Raw genomic sequence first — 6659 nt, forward strand, 5'->3', positions numbered from 1 at the left:
TGTCTCCATAGAAGACGATCATCGGGGCTCTAATTTGCAGAAGGAAATTAACTAATTGCAGTTATAAAGAGAATATTCTACTAGAATTGATCAATTTCCTACGAATCGAGACTACAACCGTCCACATTTTTTAAGTAAACGAGTCTTCTATTTGCTAATGATATTATTGATTATTTGTTATACTGATGACATAACTTTCAATAGTAACTATCCACACAGCACAGGGAGCTCCCGGGGAGCTCCCCGGAGCTCAAAAAATTTTGTGATCTTCATTTAAGCTGAAAATGAACTCGCACGGAGCTCCCCAGGAACTCCTATGTCCGCATTTGTGAGTTCCCTGGGAGCTTTATTTTGGTTCGCAAGGGACTCTTTTTAAGCTCTCACGGAGCTCGTAAAATTTTTTGTGTAAGCTTTATTTCAATTTCTAAAGAACTCGTTTGGAGCTCTCTGCTCGCAGGGATCTTTCTTTGTCGAATCGTGTAAGCTCCACGGGAGTTCAGCATTATGAACTCCCTGGGAGTTCGTTTTGTTGAATTTTATAAGCTCCCCGAGAGCTCAGCGAAATGAACTCCTAGGAAACTTAAACGGAGTTTTGTGCTGTGTGGGTAATTGATCATTCTTTTAACAAATATCATATTTGTTTTCTTTTGATTTGATTTTATAACGAAATCTTTTCTCACTGTGTGAAATTTCGATAGCCTTTGTATATCGCATCTCCTAAATGTTATACTGCAATGTCAATTTTTTTCAAATAAAAAATTGTAATAATTTTTTTTTATGTTTCATAATTGATTAATATTCTTTTTAAAGGAATTAAAAATGTGCTTACATGAAATTTCCATAGTAGACGACACATTGGAAGTACTCGGTGTTCCAAAGAAGTATAAACAGCTACGTAACAGGATAATTCAAATAATAATCGGATGGGCTTTATACATTCTTTATATTGTTATATATTGTTTATGTTTATATAACATCGTACCCTTACATATATTTTGTATGGTATTAGTCACATATTATTCGATATGTGTCAATATTTTAAGTGCTGTGATTTCGGGAACTATCCTCGGGTTAGCAAAGAAACATTTATATAAACTGCACTTACATTGTAAATTATTTTTTTTAATAATGTGTGTTGAAATATTTAAGAATTTTCTAAATTATATTTTAAAAGATATTTTATATCACCTCGCTCTGTTTAATTTGAGCTTCGGAGTCAAAATACAAAGTCATCGGTATAAATGATTGATACGCGCTTGAGAAACGCTTATTAATACTTTACAATCTCTGAAATCTTACTTATATTGATTTTATGAATCGATGACATTTTTTATTCGGAGCTAAAATTAGGCAAGTCTGCTTTATATAATTTCAAATAACATTTTATTAGTATTATCATTGATATATCGTAAATAATGCATTATAACCTAATTTAAAGAATAATAAAATTTTATTTTGTTTAATATGAGAAATGTACGAGAGTTAGTTCAAATGTAAGTTTCCCTGCTTGAACTCCGTTCAAGTTTCCTAGGAGTTTATTTCGCTGAGCTCTCGGGGAGTTTATAAAATTCGACAGAAAATTAACTTCCAGGGTGTTCATATAATGCTGAACTCCCATGGAGCTTACACGATTCGACAAAGAAAGATCCCTGCGAGCAGAGAGCTCCAAACGAGATCTTTTGAAATTGAAATAAAGCTTACACAAAAAATTTTACGAGCTCCCTGAGAGCTTAAAAAGAGCTCCTTGCGAACCAAAATAAAGCTCCCAGGGAACACACAAATGCGGACATAGGAGTTCATTTTTAAGCTTAAATAAAGCTCACAAATATTTTATGAGCTCCCTGTGCTGTGTGGGATATATGTATATAATTATTAAACATATACATAAATGTATATATTATATATAATTCATATATGTCTTATTAATAATTTTAATGAAAGATATAACTAAATCTTGTTCATTCAATTTAGATACACATGCTCCAGATTTCATCAAGTCAATGATCGTTTACATGTGCTTTGTTCTGATTTGATCGATAATAATGCAGATTACACAAAACAAAACGGGTCTATCTTAATGCAACAGCGGATAACGAGAACTGATGATCGCAGGCAATACTTATGGATTTTAATGTAATTCTTTAAAAGAAAATTACAGTGTACATACACAATCATAAATGCGCATGTGATTTTATGTATGAGCTTTTATATACTGCAGAGTGTGTCTTATTTTAACTTTTGCATTAAAATATCTCGAAAAGTATGAAAGATAAAAACAAGTTGTAGATGAAAATTAAACGTTTTTGAAGGGAAAGTTTATAATCACGTTACTTTTTTCTAGATGGTCAAGAAGATATGATAGACATCTTTGCTCTTTGTAATAGAGAGTTTTTATATTTATTTCCGTAAAATGGTTTTTCTAATTTTTCTTCATAAAAGTGCCAAGGTATAAAGAGATAAAAATATTAATAAAACACGATACGAAATATTATATACTTTACTATTGACATTAAATATAAAAATATCTCGTAAACTATTAATTCTTTTATAATTGTACTCTTTAATACACTTAATTGGTGTAACAAAAACTCATAGTAGCATATTTAAAAGAATTTTCATATTGTGCCAACATATTTCTTTAAATAAATAACATGTTTTTTTATATTAATTTATTTATTTATTATTCTGTTCCTAAAATTAAAGTACTATTATGAAGAAATTAATAGTGTTAACGAAGTATTTAATACTTCATGTTAGTATATGCCAGACATATATAAAACAGGTATCTCTGAAAACATTGATCCTCTTATATTTTTTACTTTTATGTGCAAAAAATTTTTAGACAAATATAATGTTATAAATTACTAGTAGTTTTTTGAACATGGTCGGAGACACTACCGCGTCTCCTGATATGTTAAGAAATTGTATAATTCTATTTAAAATAGTGGAAATAATCTTTAGATCTTTAAAAAATAATATGCTCAACATTTTTTTCAAAACCGTTCTACTTTTATTTAAAATATTTCTCAGTATCTTTTATATTTTTCGAAACATTTTGATGCAAAAGTAGAGTGAGACACTATATGTATATAAATGTACATATATATACACAAATAATTAACTTTAATTGTATGAAATCGCCATATAAGCCGATCGCAAATTATACATTAAATCAATTTCTATCTTAAAAATAGTATATATCTTTCATAGCACTACTTTATGATTTGTGAATAATTATAACAATTATTATTTAATTACAGGCATATACATCTGAAATTATGTCTTATATCACGTAAATTAAACAAGATATTCAACGTACAAATGTCACTACATATGTTATGGTATCTTTTAGAAATTCTAACGTACTTAGTCGTTGTTCATCGCGCGTTTAATAAGGAGTACAATGTAATGAAAATAACATCATCATTTTGTAATTTTTTCCGCTATTTATACGCATTTTTTCTTCCCATTCTGTGCAGTATCTCATTTCTCACATTAAACAATGTATGCCAAACTGTTTACAATAAGGTATGGTAGAATAAATAATTAATAATTATTTATAAACTTAGAATAGTAAGTATTGTATATATAATTAGTATTATTTACATAATTAGAATAATTAGTATTGGTGATAAACTTAATTCCTGCCGTTTTATCAACTTCAAAATTGATTTGTTTCGAAGGAAAGATGAATAAATACCTTCATCAAAGTGATTTCGTCCATTACTTTTTCCCAGCTCTCAGATAACAGTAGAAAGCAATTCCACGATGATAGAACGTGGTGTCTTTTGAGGCGATCCGTTCATCCACCCCTACTTGTAATTGGAAAAGCATGTGTAAGGGCGTGTTGCATCGATCAGAAGAGATGTTAATCCTATGGTACCAGGTCTGGAGAGAACGCTGGAAACAGGAGGACTTCTCATTTAAATAGAATAAGGATCTGGCTTCACGCTTTTCGCAACATACGATCGAGCGTTATCATGTAAAAAAAATGATTTATCGTCATTCAATCTACATAATTGCTCTTGGTAGCATTTAATGATTTCGACAACTCTAAAAGCGTTTGAGCTGGATTCTCACCGAGCAATTCTTGCAGCTCGACATCTTCTAATTTTTTTGGTTGTCCGGGACGTTCTTTGCCTCTCTCTTCAAAATCACATTTCAAAAGCGTTACACCAAACTCTACATGTTCTTTCCGATGGAATTTCATCACCATACATTTCAAATAATAAACGATGCGTTTTAACTGCAGTTTTCTTAAGGTCGAAGTAGTAAAGAAGCATGTGTCGGAAAAGCAGCTTGTCGTGGTTCATTATTAATCAATTGGAAAATCTCTTTGTTGTCAAGAAATCTAACTTGTTGAGGGTTGAATCACTTTCAGCAATGTCTCAACTATAAAAGACATGCGACTTTACCGTCGAAAACTCGCCAGCGTTGTACCTATCACGTTCCAGTAGCGAGCGGCAGGAATTAAGTTTACTAATATAATACAAGTAGCAATGATATAATTTACCTCTTATTCATTGTGTGTAAAATTTGCAACTTTATTATAAACGTTTATTTTGTATAAATATAATTTCAGATAAACGAAACACTAGCAATTCTTCACAAATTATCCGATTATAACCTCGATGAAAACTTACATGAAGAAGTAAATTAATCAAAATTTTTATAAAATTTTAAATATTCTGTGCATAATTTTACAATCGTTCATAGAAGTTCGAACTTCTGCATATATTTTATCGAATAATCATGTAAAAGGTTTAGATATTATAAAACAGCAATTGTCGCAGTGGGAATCCACTATCTAGTACATTATTCCACAGATGACATGGTTTCAATTGATATCATACAATTTTATTTGATAACAAATATAATATTTCCTTCACTATATATATATATATATATATGTATATGATCATATGATCATTTGGTAAAATAAACGATTTTATATAATATTACTGAATTATTTCTTGTATTTTTTCATATGTAATTATATATATCGGATTATACATCAGAATTTCATACAAATTTTATAATGATTTCAGGGACTTTGTCCCTCGATTACATTAAATGATCACCCTTTCGGCAATCATTATACTGTTACAAATTTTAGGATACTTATACATACACGCACACACATATACACACACACGGGATCAAATAGCTACTGCTTCGTCCACATCGTTGATTTGAGAAACGTCGAGAGTAGAGAAATTACGCCAGCATATTGTACGCACACGCGCTTACTCGAAATTAAAAATACGAATTTGAAATTTGAAATTTACACTATTTAATAAATGATGTTTTATAATAATGCCTTAATTTTCTATGTATTCGACAGAATATAAATGTCCGAATTTCTATGACAAGTAGTATATATATATTTAATATTTATTTATTTGTTTCAGATTTTACAATTTATGTTGCAAATAAAACAACGAAATGTAAAATTTGGTATGGGAATCTTGTACTTTGGATATAACTTCATTTGCCAGGTATGACCTATTAAATAAAAGTAATATAAGCATATGATGTAACGTATAGGTACACTTAGTAGAAAAGATATTTAATCTTTTGTAAGTTATATGTATATTAATATGTCTTTATATATAAGTGGCATTTTACAATATTTAAAAAAATTTCTCATTTGCGTTGACATATATTTTATTATTATAAAAATATTCAATATCTCCATTTATATTAATTCGGTTTAATGAAACTATTATCATTAATTCCAATGAAAGCATGTTTTTTTTTCCAGATGTACAGTACATCTTTGGAGATGCTAATGATTTTAATGCAGGTATATAAACTTTCTCGCAGTAATGCATTAGAAAAATTTTTATTACGATTTGATATGAACAAAATACATACCGTTAAATGCATATTGATTAATCAAATAGAATTTCATGTTATTATGTAACAATTTTCGCGATTTTACAACTAAAACGTTTGATTCTAGATAAACCATTATATTATAAGGGTAATATTATTTAGTAGGTTTAAGAATTATATTATGTCATAAAGATAATACTTTTTAGATGAATTTAGTGAACGACTATATGGTATGAATTTAATAGACATAAGCAATATTACTAGAATCTTGATCAACATTAATCTCAGTACACACTCTAGTAGCTCGATTATTGTGCAAGTTGACACAAGTGGGGTTAACATTATACATTTGTTTACGTTATGTGCATATTGTAGTTTGTAGTAAAGTCAAATAAAGTGATATGTGCATATTGTAGTTTGTAGTAAAGTCAAATAAAGTGATATGTGCCATGACTAATGAGAAAATGTCTCTTTTCCTTTGTCAATTTATGTTGTATGCAAGAAGTGTTAAAGTTTATTGCAACAATATCGTTTCGCTTCAAGCACGATGTTGATTTATTCTTGTTTATATTCGATAAACAATAAGAATAAATAATGCATTATGTATGAAATAAAATGCATTCATATATTTAACTGAATAATATTTAATCAAGAAAAAATTCTGCAGGTATAGCTAGTAAAAATTTATTCTATCAATACGTGAAATTCTGATAGGTATTATACAATATGATCCATAAGAAATTTGAGCTATTTACCGAGAAAAATTTATTCTATCAACAAGGGATTCTGGTATATTTGTCGGAAATGGAATTTATCTTTCT

The sequence above is a fragment of the Cyphomyrmex costatus genome, unplaced genomic scaffold (genome assembly GCF_001594065.2).
Source record: "Cyphomyrmex costatus isolate MS0001 unplaced genomic scaffold, Ccosl1.0 scaffold23, whole genome shotgun sequence".
In the NCBI taxonomy this organism is placed as follows: domain Eukaryota; kingdom Metazoa; phylum Arthropoda; class Insecta; order Hymenoptera; family Formicidae; genus Cyphomyrmex; species Cyphomyrmex costatus.